Below are 18649 nucleotides of genomic sequence, written 5' to 3'. Positions count from 1 at the left end.
TACCCAGGAGGTTGGAGCAGGAAGATAATCAGCCTGAATACAATAATCAAGACTCTGTATTAAAGCAACCAGAGTAGAAATAGATATATATTTTTTCAGTAAAGTCTATGGCATGTGGCTTATTTTTCTATCCAACTTCTATATGCATGCCTCTTTGCAAACCAAACAATTTTGGTTTGGAATGGACAGGCCAGCCTTCTATGCCAAGGAACCAGCCTTCATCAAGCTTATCCAATCAGATTCCTTCCAATTCCCTTTGGGTGGTTTCAGAACTTTTGGGTCCTGAAGCTGAGGATGGATATCCATGTCTCCTACATAAAGCAGCATGGTATTTGCAAGTGACATATATGCATCCCTCCACCTACTCTAAATTATCTCTAGATTTACTATGTGTACTCATACAATGAAATGTTCTTTTAGTATCTCTTATTCAATTTAAGGGCAGAGAAAGTCTTTGTATGTTCAATACAGAATAGTTTTTAAATTGTCTTTAATCTGGGCTTTTTTGAGTCCAAAGATACAGAATTATGGTTTCAACAGAAACTCCAATGACCTCCTCAATGGTTGGTTTAGAAAAGGATGTGTTAATTATTTGTTAATTGTTATTTGAGAAAATATTTCATTTAGAAAGGGGGGTTCTGATAGGTTTATTACAAAATGGCCATAATAATTTTTAACACTCCTGTTTGCAAGTCCACTTAAAACATTACTTAGCTGTTTATCTCATTAGATGGTGGTGTCCATCCCTATGTCCTCAATTTTGAAGCTGCCCTGACTTGTTTCGAATGATCTGCTGGAGCCATGTAGCTACTATGGGGCAAGATGCTAGACCTCACAATATCTTTCAGCTGCAGCTATAACCACCCTGGAAAACAACCATAAAATTGCCATTTGAAAAATGCCCATCTTGTCAGTCTGGAATGAGGTCATGTGATCATAGCTGCCAGTGACCTCGCCATCCAGCACCACTGCTAGAGGAAGGTCTTGTGCTCTGTTTATTCAGATGCTGATCTCTGTGCCCTAAGATCTAGTTACAGACTGGACACAGGCATCATCCTAAATATTGAAGAATCTCCTGTATCAATGTGGTATCAAGAATGTTCCCCAATTATCTCTGATTGGCTAATAAAGGCTCAACAGCCAATGACTGGTCAGAGGAAATAGAAAGGCTGGACTTCTAATCCCAGTGAAGGGTCTGAAGAAGAAGAGCCAGGAGAAGATGTTCACCACAAGGCAGGTGAGGGTCCAGGAGAAGGACCACAAAAAAAGGTAGAATCGAGGTGACCGTGAAGCAGAAGGTCCAAGAGTAGTCATAAGGCGCAGGTCATCCACAGGTTCACTGTAAGAACACACATGGAGAAGAGTAAGCCAGGGCAAGACAACTACAACTAAATTGGGGCCTGGCTGGGAGGTAAACATCTTAGAGTGTTAGAACAGCTCAGAACTTACTCAGCTCAGGCTTACAGCTAGTTATTAAAGTCTAGGTTGGACTCAACTACTGCCTTTCAAAACCATGTGTGTTTCACCTCGAGGTCCACCATGCTTAGTACATGCTTATCTTACAGAGGGCCTTGATTTGATCCTCAACCACAGGGGAAAAATGTATTAAACAACAAGCTCATTTTAATAGTTCTATTAACTTTGTGCTACCAAAGATCATAAGCTAAATATCTCCATCCATTTCCCCTCTTCCTCTAAAACCAACCAGTCCCACCTATTCTAATAAATATTTTAGAAATTTCACATGTCTGGAAAACAGATTTGTGCTGCCATTGTTGATTTTGACAGTGCTTAGGTTTAGATATGTACCTAGTGACCTGATGCTACTAAGAAAACCTATTGTCCCTTCTTGCATCCTCAACTGTATTTAGCTTTGATGCCTTTGGATCCCTTACATGAGGTTTTGTTCTCTCATAAGTTACACAATCTTGGTTAGTTCAACCTCCAGCTTCTGCAACAAGTCCCTCAGTTTCTTCCTGATGTGCTCAGACATGGAGTACTTTCAATTTCTTATATCTAAAAAAGCCACTCAGTGAGTCTCTCTGCTCCAATATGAGTAGGGAGATGCTTGTACCTTGTACTTTATACCTTGCTGGTTCTGACCCTCAAACAGACCTTCTCCATCACCTTGGGACTTCTGCCCTTTATCCCTCCCTCCCTCCCTCCCTCCCTCTCCACCTCTTAGTTTTTGTTTATACTGACAGCCCTTCTTTTGCTGTTTATGAAAATTTTAAAGACGTCTGGTTTGTAGCTAACAAATCCCCTGCAGCTTGTCTTCCTGCCCCACTCCACCCTGCCCTGTAGGTCTTTCCAGTTCTTCCTCTCTAGTGCATTGAAGTTGCATGATAATATGTCTTACTCTTTTTCACTTATTCCATCTTACTGGACCCACAATGAGCACCTTCAACTAAAGCTTTATCCTTCACATGTAAAATAGCCAACTACCGATTGCAGGTGCAAGTTTAAATGGAAAGAGCAAAAATGCAAACAGAAACAAATTATGACTGACTCAAAAAACTCTTCCGAAAATTTCGATATGAGATCCACATCCTTCTGTTTGAAATAGTTTCTTTTATTATCCTAGATTAGGAATCAAATAAAACATCCAAATGAGGGGGGATATCTGAACCTCATAAACTCTGTAAAGACACAAACCCTCTCTCTCCTTTCTAAAGAAAAATAGAAACTAGACTAATATGAAGTCAAGCTGGTTAGATCTCTTTTTATTGTTCAAGCCAAACACAACTTAAAAGTAAGTCATACCTCATTCTAAAATATATGATGTAAATGATATGAAATAGTTTAGATTTCTCAGATACTTCCTGCAATAATTTTGCAATTTCCAGTTTTATTTACAATAAACAATATTGAAATCTCTTTGCTGAGCCACTCCCACAATAATACTGATTTCAGTCAGTCAAACAGCTGTGATGCTATTCATGAAAGGTTATAAAAGATGATTACAGATAAAATAAAATTTGTCTGAAGTAAATATCATTTGCTGTATGTTTTCTTCTTCCTAACCTATTGTTATGGAGTTCAGGAATTTATCATATTGAGCCTCACCTGTCTCCCAAAAGGATTTGAGATGGATTTGAATGTTTGAAAAGATACCAGATTCATACAACAAAAGTAAAAAAAAAAAATAGTAAATTATAGAATAGTGGTTACTGGTGTTCATTCAGATGAGATATTTGCTACACTTAAAACTAACATTTCTGATATCAAGTTATAATGCTTGTATTTAATCTCCTTTGATGGTAAAGAATATATTCTACTCATAGATTGGTGCTGCTCCCAATGCCTGCCAGAGACGCCTCTCTCCAAAGTGGTGAGCAGCTGATTTATACTCCCAACCTGTGAAGATGCTGACAATAAATGGCTGTTGGTTGCTAAGCCCTGAGTGTAACAACTTTTGAAACATTATTATTTTAATTTTATACTAAACTCCAGAAATAAATTAGCCTATGGATCTTTATGAAGAGATAGCTACTATATATTGAATGCTTATTATCCATTAGGAACTCTGTTTCATATGTATGGGTAATTTTTCATAACACTGTAGCAAGGTGGACTGTTCCTCTGCTTTACAGGCTAAATAAAGGCACAGAAACATTGCCCATGATCGTATCCAAGAAGCAGTAGCTAACACCTAACACGGGTAGCCTACTTACACAGTCCACCTTCAGACTTCCACACTGCATTAGAAAAATCTTCATTAATGGTCATGGATGACCAGGGTCAACAATCCATCAAAGCCAGGAATGATGCTTGCTTTTGGTTTACCCAGAAGCCATGATGTCCTTGAATGAGAACCATTGAACTAAACCATCCTCAGACTGTAGCTTTAATTTTTTCCAAGCCTACTTATAGGACGGTTCTTAAACAGTTTAACTTCCCTTTTAGCCTACCAACTACCAGAGGCAGTGTGGTCAAGAAAGGATGTGGGGCAGGAGCCAGTGAACCTGTTTAGAAATGGTTCTTTCGAGTAAATCCCATCTGTGGTGTCAGGAAATTAGCAGGTCAGTTCACATATCAACAGAGGCAGCTTGACCCACTCCAAGTACTTCAAAGACACACCAGCAGTCCAGTTCAGTAGTGTCAGGATAGCAGCAGTGGTGGCACAACCTAGCAGGAACAGTCAGGCTTCACCAGGAGGGATTAGGACCAGCAAGGACACCAGAAGAAGTTCTCTGCCATGCCTTTCTTAACAAAATGAAGATCAGCAAAGACAGGACACTAAGAAGCATTTAGTTATGCAAGCAAACCAAGCCCTTTCATAGTCTGCTGTGTCCTCTTTATACCCTCTAAACATCACGTGCCTTCCATGGGTCTTGCCTCAGGACGTGAGTCTTTCTTAGCTGAGATCACTCTGCCAATCAGCCCGGAGTTTGAGGAAGGAGCAAGAAGCCACCAGAAGTCTTGGGGGTATTTCTCTCTATGGAGTCCTGACAAAAGGAGCTCAACTACATAATGTCAGGTGGGCCAACACATTGTGTCGTTAGGGAAGAATCCTCAGGCACGAGTCCTTTCGTGTGTCTGCTTTAGCAAAACATCCTTTCACTTATGGTCACTTCAGGAAAACACTCCTTCACATGTTTGCTTCAGCAAAACACCAACCAACACAGCTGACTTTTCAAAGAACCCTTGAGTTTCCACTTCATATAACCCCATGACCTCCTGAATCTTCTCCAAGTATAGAGACGCATCCAGCTGGCTCTCAGTAGAGACAGCATCACAGAGAGGAGGAAGAGGTTATGAACAGTACAAAAACCATCCTGCCCAGTATCCAGAACATAGAGACTACCAAGGCTGCCAACAGCGTGCCTCTCTACAGAGTATGCTAATCAATAAAATATAATCCTGTAAAGTTTATTACTTAAAAATTCATTGCATTAAACCCTTGGCAGTGAGCAAAGAGACACCTTGTTGGTGGTGGTATTCTTATATCAGTCAGGGGCAGGGCAGTCAGTGGGCGGTCCTTCATTCTAGTTCAATGCCTGGCTTGGTGACTAAAGCTGTTTTATGCCTAGGACTCAAAAAAAAAAAAAAAATCAAACCAATCAAATCAAATCCAGGCAGCACAGTGAGGGAGGAGGAAGACAGACAGAGACCTGCAGAGTGACATGCTATCTACAGACCTACCCACCAGCACACAGCACACAGGGGTCATAGACACTTGAAACCACACACTGCAGTGCAGATGGAGCTGCCTGTCAGCTGTGTGTCTAGCCTGCAGTGGGAGACACCACATTGTGCACTGAGTATGTACGTGGTAGGCCAATGAAATAGAAAGAGAAGTGGAGCAGCTTGAGCATTACCAAGAGAGATGGAACTGGAAACTTGAGAGTAGAGGAGTAGCCTGTTGTGAGTGGCCAGCCCTACCACCTGAGGCAATGATGGGTCCCAGCCAAAGCTTCGGCTGAGGGCCATGTCTGAGTCCATGGCTATGCAGCAATAGGGGTTGGGGAATAACCATGGCTTCTATTACACTAAAGAACATGGGGATATCCCTGGTTGGGGCAGGGGTGCAGGTGAGCTGGTCATGGGCATGAGTGTAGGAGAGCTGACCCTGCCCACTCATCTGCCATGGGGAGGGAGGCATAGGTGCAGAAGTTATGCCCTCACCCCGTCCCTCACCACCTCCAGCAACTGGGAAAGCTTTCCACAGGATCATTAGCTCTGGAGAGCTGTCCCTGCACCTCACCTGGGCAGCACAGTAGAGCTGGGCCTGGTGGAAGGGGTGCAAGGGAGCTGCGGCAGGTTGAGAGCACCAGTGCTGTCTTCTCCATTGCACTCCAGTGAGGTGGCATGGGTGCCTTCTGTCCATCCTCCACCTTGCCTCTCACCACCTGAGGCAGTCAGAAGAGCTGGCCCTGGAAGGGGGAGATGGGGGTGGGGGGGATGAGCTGGCATCAAGGCTGTGAGTGAGGAAACGCTGATCCTGACACTCCGATATGTTTTGCAAAGCAGAGGCAGGAGTGCGTTAGTGGTCCCATGCTGAGGCATCTTCCCCCATAAAATGAAGTTTATTTCAGACATGGGAAGGGGCTATGGGGATAGGAGTAGAGGCAGAGAAAGAAAGGAGACAGAGAACGACAGAAGGAGAAAGGAGAAAGAAAGGGAAGAGGCTGGCCAGGAACACATGAGGAGAGAGAGAAAGGGAAGGAGGGAGGAAAGGAGGGAGGAAAGGAGGGAGGGAAGGAGGGAGGAAAGGAGGGAGGGAAGGAGGGAGGAAGGGAGAGAGAAGAGGGGGAGAGAGAGGGAGGGAGAGAGGGAGAGAGAGAGAGAGAGAGAGAGAGAGAGAGAGAGAGAGAGAGAGAGCCAAATAGTCCTTTTATAGCAAACCAGGTTGGTATCTGGGTTGTTGCTAGCACTGACTCTGGGGTCATGAGAGCAGGTGAGCGGGGCCCTAAATCGTGTGTGGGCAGTACAATAGAGCTGAACCTTGTGGCAGAAGTGCCTATGAGCCAGCCAAGAGAGTGTGAGAGCAAGAGAGATGGCCCAGCTCTTCACAAGCTGCAGTACTTGGGAGAGTATGTCCTGGGCCTTGACTGGGCAGCCCAGAGGAGCAGGCTCTGGAGATGGAGACACGGGTGAAGGTGAACTAGTCCCCAGAGCAGGAGAGCTGACCCTGCCTCCTGCGGGTGACAGGGTAAGGGACAGCAGGCAGGCTGACCTGCTCAGCTACAGCCCAGACCCAAACAAATCTAACTAAGGCTCTGAATTAGCACAACCCCAAAATCTGTATCATCTGTGAATGGTTGGGACATGCAAACAGCCAGTCCTGCTGCTCCAAAGCTGCTGGATCTGCATGACACGGGGCAACAACAGGATAACCAGAAGGAGTACAGATGGGAATTCAGTATTGATGGAATCACAGAAGCCAGAGATCTCAAACTAGACCAATCACTCATTGCAAGGAACATTTGGAAGTGAAAACGTATGGACAGAGGGATACACTGGGGAGCACACTGTGACACACTACCACTTACACACTGTGACACACTACCACTTACACACTGTGACACACTACCACTTACACACTGTGACACACGAGATGGTTTCGATGCTTTGCTTTGTTGCTGTTGTTGTTGTTTGTGTTTTTTATTTGGGGAGGGTTGCAAGGACAAAGGGTGGATATAAGGGGACGGGGAGATTAGCAGGACAGGGGTGCATGATGTGAAACTCACAAAGAATCAATGAAAAGTTTTTAAAAAATAATTGCATTAATATTTCAGTTCTCTGAGTATATAAAATTGGAAAATGAGGCCTTACTGAACTCGCATCCTAACAACAGCCATGACCTGGTGAAAGAATAGTCCCAACAGATGCTGTGGGGAGCCCGTTCCCTATCATGAAACCCTCCGTGGGTCCCACCGAATCCTCTCAGCACCAAAGAGCATAGCTGAAAGAACCTGTGGAGACAAAGCCGAGGTTTCTGGGTTCAGGTAAGCAGAGAGCTAGATGTGAGTAAATCTAAAAACAGGGCCTTCCGGGTGCCCGGCTCCCATGTAATCCCAGAGACCTCTCAGCCACAAGGAGGCTTACAAGTTTGGCAGCAGGTATAATGAAGGCTGTTGGATACACTATTCTACTGAACTCAATCCTAAACAACTAGAGAACGTTTCCTTCATGATATTAGGAAACCTTAACTTGGTAATTCCCCTTTCCCCACCATGATAGAAGGGAGGGGATGCTCCATTAAAAAAAAAAAAAAAGGTAGCAGAAACTACAGTGGATACCTTAGAATCACACAAACTTATTCTGGAAGGACTACAATGATTTGGTGAAAACAGATTTTTTAAAGGGAAAAAAAAATGAACCTGATGTAGAGCAATAACTGATAATCTGTTGGTAATTATGCTCTTTTCTTTCTTTCTTTCTTTCTTTCTTTCTTTCTTTCTTTCTTTCTTTCTTTTTGCTCTTTCAATCATTTTGAAAAGACATTCCCTAAAGGCCAAATGTTCTGGATCAAGGTGTGACTGACAGTCAAAATGATGTTGATAACAACAAGCGACAATAGTAACCAGAAGAAATGACCTCCATGATAGAAACAGTATCAGTACCGGAGGAGGCATCAGAGCCAAAGTTGCTATGGAAACTGCGTGGAGGGGGGGGACTAAAGGCATCGATGTTCCTAGAGAGCATGAGCACGTTGTATTGCATCCTGAATATGATTCAGATAAGTAACAATCTTTTGTGATATGCACAGCAGAGGGAAGACAAATGGCTTCCAGGCTGGGAGGCAGTGCAGGGGTGAGGAGCTGGGGACTTGCCTCTAGGCTGTGTCTCTGACAAACAGCACCCAACATCCTTTCAGGAAGGAATCTGAGAAGCTTCTTTGTACCAAATAAATATAGCAAAATAAGAGCTTCCTGGGCATGGTCACTCTTTTTCATCTTTGCTGCTGCCATGCAGAGCAGCTCAAGTTTAATGGTGACACACGCCCTTCTTTAAGAAGTAACATAGCAACTTTCTGAATCCCTTGTTTGAAATGTGAAGGCTGATGAAAAAACCTCTCTGGTGATTTTTCCAAGAAGGAAAAGCAAGGGTTGTATATCAAGAAGCCAGATACCCCATCTGGATGGCTTTTAAGCTCTGCAATGCTATCTGTGGGATAAGCTTTTTGTTTAAAAGCATTCATCACAGTATTATGCACTGGCATGTGTACTTATTCCTTGTTCGTACATCAACAGACACTTGCCAAAGAAATTACTCTTATTGCATGCTCCACCTGCTGGAAGAGGTATGAGGAACTATGGCACAAAGCTTGCATCTAAGAGGTGGCCAACATCTGCTAGACAGGGTGCCCACCTCAAGGTCAGCAGAAAATGACCTGACCAAACGGTGGCAGCTTTACCACATATAACTTGACACAGGATCCAGAGTTTGACACCTGCAGTGACAAGAGTCAACCCAACAGTGGCTGTCTGAACTCAGTCCATGAGGCTGGGGGTCCTCAGCCATCCCAAAATAATTCTTAGAAAATCCATGGCCTTCAGACCATGTCAGGTGGCTGAAGAGACTGGGTTCTGATGGCATAAAAGCATGGTGCCAACTACAAGCAGGAAATACACAATCAACAAAGGCAAGCAGCATGAAAACTGCCTTTTCCTCGGAGCCCTTTATATCTGGGCTCTTCTCCCTTCAAGTAATCCTTCCTGGAATGGTTTACAGTCCCAAAGGTGTCTCTATGGCAGTGAGAGAGATGCTCTCATCTGCTTTCCCCACTGCTTCCTGAGTTGCGTGATGAAGAGGAGTGACCATGGTTTCTATACAGAAGCCTTCTTAGATCACAGACCTGGCTCCAATCAACTTCTAATGCTTCACTGAACACCTTCGTGCTGCTCATTTAGAATTCTGCAAACAGTCTAGAACAAAGAACACTGGCCACTTCATCTCTAAAGATTCACTTCTCCTAACACCACTGATTGCAAGAAGAATTCATTTAGCAAAGTCTAAGGTCCTACAGTCCTCTTTGATTTCACTAAAAGCAATCACTCAAAGGGCATGGTATTCCAAACAAACAAACTAGTATGAGGCTGGCGCTAGTGATTTGAATTCTAAGAGGTTTTCCCTTTAAAAAAGCTTTGCAGTGATGTTGTGATCCCCAGAAAAGAGGAAAGAGGAGCAGAGCTGCAGAGACAGCTCAGAATAACTTAAAAATCAGATGTCACCCCCACATTTTAGGAGGTAGATGAGCACACTATGAAATCTCAGCTGACATCAAGCAATGGGCAAGCACAGGGTGTACACCCTGCACTCCCGCACCCTGCCCCCAGCCCTACCCCCAGCCTGTCCCTGGAATATTCAGAGGGCTTCTGGTCAAGGTTGGCCCTATCATTAGTCAGAACAAGCAGTAGCCCTGAGCTGCAAAATATTAGAAACAATGAAAACAGAGTGACGGCAGGTCCTGTGACTGACTGCAGGCTGACAGGTGGCGCCAACACTTGCCAGTCCACCTGAAGCAATGAGAGGCTTCAGTTCCACCTTCCTAGTCTGTCAGAAACATAGCAGTATTGATTTCCAACATTAAATTACACAGAGAGTTCTTTGACTATTGTGGCTACATGTCAATATTTCTGGTTGATACATACATATATGCATAGATATACATATACATACATATATACATACATACATATGAAAACAGATATACTGTACATTCAAACCTTTTTAAGATGCAAAATTGCATTGATTTATATAATACCTTTACTACCTGAGTCCCTAGGATAAGATGAAATTTTAAAGAACTTTAAACTGAATTTGTTTAAGTACAAGATGGATTGTAAAATGCTGTCTTTCTGTGTGATGACTTCAAACTCTCACAGACAGAAAGCCACCTATTAGCACTCACATCTAGCAGTAGTCTCTGCACCATGTGCTTAGCAATAGGTGGGACAAACCTGTGTCTTAACCCAGTGACTCCACATGCACTCCTATTATGTAACATAATTAAACACTATTTTAAAACAATTTATATCAAAGCTAGAGAAACAGCTCAGAGATTAGGAGAACTCCCTGCTCTTTCAGAAGACCTGAATTCAGCCCTCATACCTACATCTGATGGCTCCCAACAACCTGTAACTCCAGCTCCAGGGGGAGGGGGAGGGGAAGGGGAAGGGGAAAGGGGGAGGAGGAGGAGGAGGAGGAGGAGGAGGAGGAGGAGGAGGGGGAGGGGGAGGGGGAGGGGGAGGAGGAGGAGGAGGGGGAGGAGGAGGAGGAAAAGGAAGAGGAAGAAGAGGAGGAAGAAGAGGAGGAGGAAGTCATAGACATATAGAGAGTAGACTATGCAGCATTTGTAAAAACCATGTCAGAAAGAAGCTGTGCAGACAAGTCACCTAAAAACTCCAACCAAGCCAAGGAGCAAGCAGAGGACTGAGGGATCAATAACCAGGAAAAGCAGAGCAGCCATCCAGCACCACTCTGTGAGCCCCTTACATCCCCTTCCACTTCAGACACTGAAGCTAGATACCATCATGGATGTGGTATGGATAACACAAGCGAGAGGAGCCAGTGATAGACACTAATCACACTAAACACCAAACACATGGTCACACTCAGCAGGAAGGTCAACTGACCAAGAGATCAAGGCCAAGAGACTAGAATGTAGCTGTGGGTTTTATGTTTAAATGAAATATGTAAGAGCCATGTAAAGTGTTTATTGTGATTCCTATTTTAACATCTTTCCCCATTGGAAAGGGGGCTAAAAAGTCAGGGGAAAGCAAATTACAACTGCTAGTCATACTCGTCAGAAAGAAGACTCCATCATCCAGAAAACAAGTGGCAGCAGATGCTAGCCAAGACAGAGCAAGATGAAGAGCCTCCATACACCACTAGAAGGAATACAAAAGGTATAGCCATTATGGAAACCAGTACTGAGGCTCCTCAAAAAAGCTAAAACAGAAAACCATCATATGAAACCATCATATGGCCCAACTCTCCACTCTTGGGTATGTACCTAAAGGATTTAAGTCAGCATATCAGAGAGATATGGCGACATCTGTACTCACTGCAGCACTTTCTACAAGTGCCAAGTTATAAAACTCACTTGGATGTCTGTCAATTGATGGCTGGGTTTTAAAATATGGGTTACATAGAACCCTTCCATGGAAACATGAGTTGAACTGGAGATCATTATGTTATGCAAAATAACCCAGAAGGATAGGCATTGCATGTTTCTGTCCAATGTAGAGTCCATATTTGTATGTGTGCATGTGGATCTGTGCACATATATGTAAAGAGAAGGTGATGGAACATATGTGTCATGAAAGTAGACAGGCTCCTATTGGGGAGAAAAAGATCAATGGGAGGAAGGGTAGAAAGGAGGGTAATGGGAAGAGGGATGACAAATATCAGGATGTAATGTCATACATTATGAAATTGTCACAATGAAGCACATAGCTTTATGTACCAACTTAATGATTAATTTAAAGTAAAATAAACATGTAAGCACACTTGCTCTCTATATCGGGGAAATAGTATGAAGACTTATTTGTCACACAAGTATGAGAAACCTGAGTGCAGACCCCAGAGCCCACATAAAGCCAGGCATGGCAGCTCACATCTTTGCTCTCGGTGCCCCTTCTGTGAGATAGGAGGCAGCCAGGAAGATTTTCAGAAGTCCCTGGGACAACTAGCCTGGAATACACAGTAGTTACTGTCTCAAACAAAGAAGCACCTAAAGTTGTCTACCTTTACACGCGTGCTGATACACAGTTACCCCTGCGCTTGGCACATGGATGCAGAGACACACAAACACACATTTACGTTTTTAACTACTTTTTAAAAAAAAAAAAAAAGCATATGTTCTTGGTGCTGGAGAGTTAGTGTCTCGGGCAGTAAGAGTGCCTGCTGTGCAAGAAGACCTGCGTTCCAATCCACAGCACCCAGGTTAAAAGGCTGGGCATGATCACATGTAACCCCAGCACTTTGAGCTGCGATAGGAGGGCCAATGAGGATTATCTCCAGGTTCTGAGGAAATAAAGCAGAGAGTGCTAGAATGGAACACTCAGTGTCCTCCTATGACTTCCACCAATAAACATATGCACATGTGTAATAGACCCACATATGTAATAGACCCACAAAGAATATGATCTTACTTAAAATGATGCTCTTTAATTTTTCTGCAAACAAGGCAATTTCTAAACTGTCCTGTTGTAGTAGAATGCATGTAAGCAGAGTAATAGAATACAATCAGTAGCCTTGTAGGCTGTCTCACAGAGAACTTTTGTCATAAACCCTAATGCAATTTCTACATTCCCAAACATCACAATAGAATGAGCTGATTCTATCTACATGCAGTATGTCATTGATCCAATCAAAAAGATATATTTGGGGCTTACCTACTATATCCCAGAAACTCTGACCTGTGAGAATTCTTTGTAAAGTAGAAGGTGCCGTCCAAGTATCAGTGGCAGTTCCCAGACACTGGCTTTCCTTTGGCAGATCTTGGCTGCTCTTAAGAAAGAAAGGAGACTCGATAAGTTTCACAGAGGTAACAGAATTCTCAACCACTGCCACCTTTTGTACGGAAATCAGAGGATGTTCTCATGTAACTCACACTAAAGGCAGGCGCCAGAATGCAGCTAGGTGGCCTCACAGAGGACAGAACGTTGGGTAGGCAGCACCACCTAATGGCTACTGGACAGCCTGTACCACCACCTTGAGAATATGGGCTGCTCCTTTTTCAGACAGATGTGTTTGAGTTATAGGCAGAACAGGCATCTGTGATGTTATTTTTAAACCAATGTCCAATGAGGCGTATTGCCTGGACCACCTCCTCAGGTGCTGGTGGGAATAGAACTGGACAATGTGAAGATTCTTGGAGCTAATAGCAACCACTTGGTGTTTGCTGATGGACTCAAAGCCCCACCACAGATAAGAATCTACCACGTGTTCTGCTCAAGTCACCTTTTATAATTTATGCTGTAGCTGAAGAAAACAGAAATAAATGCCTTAGAATAGAGGCTGCTGAGAAAATGTCTTAGCACCTGCCCAAACCTCAAGGGGAATCTACACTAGATTCTTTTTCCTAAGGGTAACTTCAAAGAAGATGAAGAAGACAAGAGTGGGGTTTCCTCCTTCTCATTGCTAACCATGGACCTGAGGAAATGCTTAGCTTTTTCCAGTCTCACTGTGAATTGACATAATCTGAAATAATCCAGACCCTTGTGTACCCACAGGAGCAAAGCATGTTATTTTATTGGGCTAATCCATTAAAACATTCAATTCCATTACTAGCACATAATTTTTCTGAAAAGAAGAACCTTTCCTCCACCACCACCATGACCATCACCCTCTCCTACTGCTGTTGAATCTGGTTTTTTGCTTTGGGGTTCAGCTCTTTGATTTTTTTCCCCTAACTGAGTCTCGACTTGCTTACCGTGCTCTCATCAGCATCCTGGTGTTCTGGGTTCATGCATTCACCTCTATGCCCTCCCTTCTCGTGTTCAATCTTAGACTATTCCAGCCAGGCATCTTGGGTTGTATTTGCTTTGTAACTTCACAGACAGAGTCTTAGTATGTAGCCTAGGCTGATGGGATATGTTTTATCCTTTTGCCAAAGTCTCCTTTAATGCTGGGGCTGCAGGCATGTGACACCACATCTGGATGCCATTCTCGTTTTGATCCATGTTGTGAACAGTGAGCCCTGCTAGAGAACAAAGCCATATACCTTTGGATATGTCTATAGATAGCTATAGCATGTCTTGCCCATTTAAGCCCATCTCACCTGGGTCCACTGAGAAATCCTGTTCATTTTCTCGACTGACTTCTGGTAAGTTTCCATTTTTAGTTCTCCCATCTCTTTCCTGCCCTTCTCAAGCCCTAAGCAAAAGACAGCCAGAGCATAATGGGACTGACTTCACTGATTTCATAGATGACCTCTGTTTCAACTCCCTTGGTTGTCCATTTTTAAAAGGCAAGCTTCACTCCTTCCTATTGCTCCTGCCTTTCTCTGACATTTTACTAGAAATTTCTTTCTCCTCTTCTTGCCCCAGATGTTTAACACATAGATCCTGCTTCTTTGGTCAAACCCCAACTCTTAGCCTGGGCAGAGCAGCACAGTCCAAGCACTTTGGAGGCTAAGACAGCAAGATATCAATTTCAAAGTGAGCATGATAAACATAGCAAGGCTCAAAATAACAATAACAACAGCAACAGAACCTCTTGTCAACACAGCAAAGTTTCATCCAGCTCTTCCCTCCGCTGAACTTCTAGAGCCAGCAGTTTTAAATTTGACACAAAGCCTTTCCACCTTTTTAATTCCCTAATTACTACCAGATTTTCTGTTGCCATCAATGGCCTTGTGACATTAAAGCCCTAGTATGCTAACTACCCAATCCAAAGACCTGTTCTTGGACTTCCTCTTTGCCATCCTCTCCACAGTACCAGCCTCACTGCCAGAACTATGAAATGTCTTCTTTCTCTGACTCCCAAAGGTCTACTTTAGCCTTAGCTCTAGCCATTCCTTCTTCTTGCCCTATTTCCTTTGATTTGGCAGAGCCTCTATCCTAACTACATAACCAATGCATGGGATACATAAAAGAATGACTTGTATAGCTCTGACTGTCAACTTGATGCATCCCAGAGTAACCTGAGGAGAAAGTCATATCTGGGGGATTACTGGGATCACATTGGCCTGTGGACAAGCCTGAAGAGGATTACCAACGTTGTTAGTTGATATAGGAGGGCCCAGCCATTCCCTGGGCTGTATATAAAAGCTAGCCTTTAAGCCAACAGGGAACACACCTCCATGATTTCTGCTTCAAACTCTTGTGTGAGTTCCTGCCTTGACTTCCTTCAGTGATGGCTATGACCTAGAAGTGTAAGCCAGATAAGTTCTTTCCTCCCTGAAGTTACTTTTAGCCAGAGTGTTTGATCATGGCCATAAGAAAAAGCAGAGAACAAACAACGAGGGAGTCAAGGCATTGTTTCTATGAAGCTAACATTCCACAGGGAGATGGAAAGTAACAAATCATTTAGTATGTGAAAGTGAAGCAAATGTGTCTATTGACTATTCCCCACATGAGATGGTAGAGGCCTAAGGAGTAAAGACTTTCCACAAGTACTTATAATCTACATTGGAATTCTTGCAACCCAGGGTCCTGATTGAAACCCACTCTTACCCACTGTGCTGCACACAACATCATCAACATCTGAGCAAATTCCTTTTGAAAATCAATTCTCAGGTGGATAAGGTTCTTTACAGCTTTCTTTGCTTTTTCTTAAGTTTTACTTCCCTTTGTGCCTACTCTGTTGTTAGGCCCCTGACCACAGTGATTAGCTTGCAACAGGTCCCTCCCCATACACAATCCCAGGCACAGAGAGAAAACCAACCACAGAAGCTGTCTTCACTTTCTTTCCATCACCTAACCCAGGGAGACAGATGACTTGGAATTTTGAAGAATGTCAACATCTGCTGTGATTTGAAGATAAAATGCTCTAAGATGAAATGCTCTCCATAGGTTCATGTATTTGAACATTTTTGTCACTAGGTGATGCCACTGCTTGGGGAGTCCATGGAACCTTTAGCAGCCTTGCTGGAAGAAGTACATCATGGGTCAGGATTGGGGGATGCGGGGGTGCTGGGGACAGCTTTAATGTTTTGTAGCCTGGGCCTACTTACTGTTCTTGGTCTCTGTCTGTCTCTGTCTATCTGTGTGTGTGTGTGTGTGTGTGTGTGTGTGTCTGTCTGTCTGTCTGTCTGTCTGTCTGTCTGTCTGTCTCTCTGTCTCTCTGTCTATCTGTCTATCTGTCTCTTTCTCCTTCCTTTGTGTGGATGAAGTGTGATCCCTCTGCTCTGTGACTGCTAGGCTGGCCTCAGGTTTCTGCTGCCATGCCTTCCCACCATTGTGGAGAGTATACCCCTCTGGAGCCTTAGCCAAAGAAACCCCTTCTTGTCAGAGCACTTTCTCATAGCAAAAGTAACTAATCAAACATCCAAGAAAACTTTTAAGAGTGAAATATTCAAAAATGAAAAACAAGTATAGAAAAATTTTAAGAAGCACAGGTTTAAGTGTTAAGCATAAATATGTAGTGACTTAAATGAAAATGGCCCCATAGGCTCATATATTTGAATACTTTGTTTCCAGTGGGTGGAAATTTGGGGGAAGGGTTAGGAGGTGTGGCCTGTTGAAGGAGGTATATTATTGGGAAGTGCTTGTGATTTCAAAAGACTGGAGCTATTCTATTCCTAGTGATCACTCTCTCTGCCTCCTACTTGTGGATAAAGATGCAAGCTCTCAGTTGTTTCCACTGCAATGTCCTTTCTCCACCATCATGGATTCTAAGCCTCTGAAAATACAAGCCCAAATTAAACTTGTTTTTAATGTGTTGCCTTGATCATGGTATATATTACAGCAATAGAAAAGTAACTAAGACAAAATATATGTGACAAACCCAACTCATCTATTCCATCTCTCCCCAGCTTCTGAAAATGTCTATAAATAAGAGCCTCTAGATGAAAGGATCCAGCAGAAGGCCTGGTGGGTGTACACTGTACCCCCGTGGCTCACTGTTGCAGATGGAGATTATTTGCTTTTCTCTTTGTCTTATGGTTGCACCCCTTCAACCTATCTCCACTAAACTGACAGTCATACAAAAGTCAATTAGTTGTTCTCAAAATCAGGATCCATATAAATTAATTTAGTTTATTTTTTAAAAAAGACAATGACTTCTGAACTCTTACTTTATGCTAAGCCCTGTGTCTGGTATAAAGTGAAGGACTAATCAATATTGGTTGGATGTTTGCTGAGTAAAGATGCTAGCCAAATCTAAGTTTAATTCCAGGATCCCACAAGGTGGCAGGAGAGAACAGACTCCTGAGAGCCCATCCCGCTGACCCCTACATGTATGCAGATGGACCCATATGCCCATATTCACATACAAATATCTATGCATGTGCACATGCACAAACACATGTACACACAGTAAATGAAACAATGTATTCAGAAATATTAGTTGAACAAATAAACTAATAGCTAAATCTGTGTTTTGCCACTTGCTGAAGGTACATGGGTAACTATGGCACATCCCAGCCTTCAAGGAACATGCTTAGCTTGGATGCTGAGCATACGGATATTTAAATTTAGCATATTTTAAATTTCGAAGGCAACCTTGTTCTCCTTTTCTTCCTTTGCATTCCTAATCTCATTTAACCCCAGAGTCGCTGTATCTTCCTTCCTTCCTGTCTGAGTCCATGACTCAGGTCCCTCCCCACTACCAATGTGCACAGCCACGGTTTTATCAGCTCTCTCAGAAATGGCTGCAGCAGCTGAGGAACTAGCTCTAGCCTGCCCTGGCCCCATCTGTTGGATGCTTGGGTGAGGTCTGTCACTTCGAGAGAATATCTAAAAGAGAAACTTAAGAGATGAAGAATCCAATCAAGTCACTCAGTCCTGCACATGTGTGGTGGTGAAAACAACACGGTCTTCCTCTCATTGCATGGTCACCAAAGAGCAGAGAGACAGGGAAAGAGACAGAGACAGACAGACACAGGCAGAGACAGAGGAGACAGAGAGGAAGAGACAGAGAGAAAGGAAGAGACAGAAAGACATAGAGACAGAGACAGGGAGAGAGAGAGAGAGAGAGAGAGAGAGAGAGAGAGAGAGAGAGAGAATGACTGCACATGCATGCTTTCTCCTTTGCACTTTCCTATTTCATCTCAGCATGTGGGATGGTGTTGCCATCATTCACCCTGTCACAGACATACTCAGAAGAATGCTAAACGAATCTTCTAGTCACTTCTCAATCAAATCAGCCTAACTTTATGGATGTTTTTCCTTCCTGGGTCCAGAATATCTTCTGTATTTCTTAGACTAGCATAACACCAACTCCCATTTTCAGAACCCTGCTTGGTTTCCCACTTCTTCTACTCTGCCAATCGTAGTCATTCACAATGAGGCCCTAATCTCCAGGTCCACTCTTTCCTAAGACATACCTCTCCCTCTTACCAGCCCTCTATGTTCCCTCAATTCAGCCTTTGGGGTGGAGAGTTTCCTAAAGCTGCACTCTCCAACCTCAGCTCTATCGTCTGAAAACACCCGTAGTCTCCACTCCCCACAGGGTCTGACTCAAGTCCCTTCTATTGAAGCAGTTAGCTCAGCTGCTAGAAAATTCCACCGGACCACCCTGCTCCTGGAAG

General features: G+C 43.4%; 1 long non-coding RNA gene and 1 other non-coding gene across 3 annotated transcripts in view; one reads left to right on the top strand and one right to left on the bottom strand.

Annotated features, from left to right (window-relative positions):
- The window catches only part of A830021F12Rik, a 53190-nt gene extending 38737 nt beyond the window's left edge, over positions 1 to 14453 (bottom strand). Inside the window, exons 1-5 of one of the 2 annotated variants that reach the window (XR_003952552.1) lie at positions 14237 to 14453; positions 13889 to 14155; positions 12849 to 12963; positions 5708 to 5876; positions 516 to 1339 (exon numbers count right to left, since the gene is read on the bottom strand). This is a non-coding gene — a long non-coding RNA (RIKEN cDNA A830021F12 gene). Of the gene's footprint in view, positions 1 to 515; positions 1340 to 5707; positions 5877 to 12848; positions 13026 to 13888; positions 14156 to 14236 lie in introns of those variants that run through there. The other variant, XR_003952553.1, reaches the window with a different exon arrangement.
- On the top strand, positions 4899 to 5042 carry LOC115488952. The gene has a single exon (XR_003952678.1). It is a non-coding gene; the product is annotated as a small nucleolar RNA SNORA48 (small nucleolar RNA).
- Positions 14454 to 18649: the final 4196 nt, after the last annotated feature.

The sequence above is a fragment of the Mus musculus genome, chromosome 18, assembly GCF_000001635.26.
Source record: "Mus musculus strain C57BL/6J chromosome 18, GRCm38.p6 C57BL/6J".
Lineage (NCBI taxonomy): Eukaryota > Metazoa > Chordata > Mammalia > Rodentia > Muridae > Mus > Mus musculus.
The sequence above is the reverse complement of the archived record's forward strand: the minus strand, read 5'-3'. Positions and strand labels throughout refer to the sequence as shown.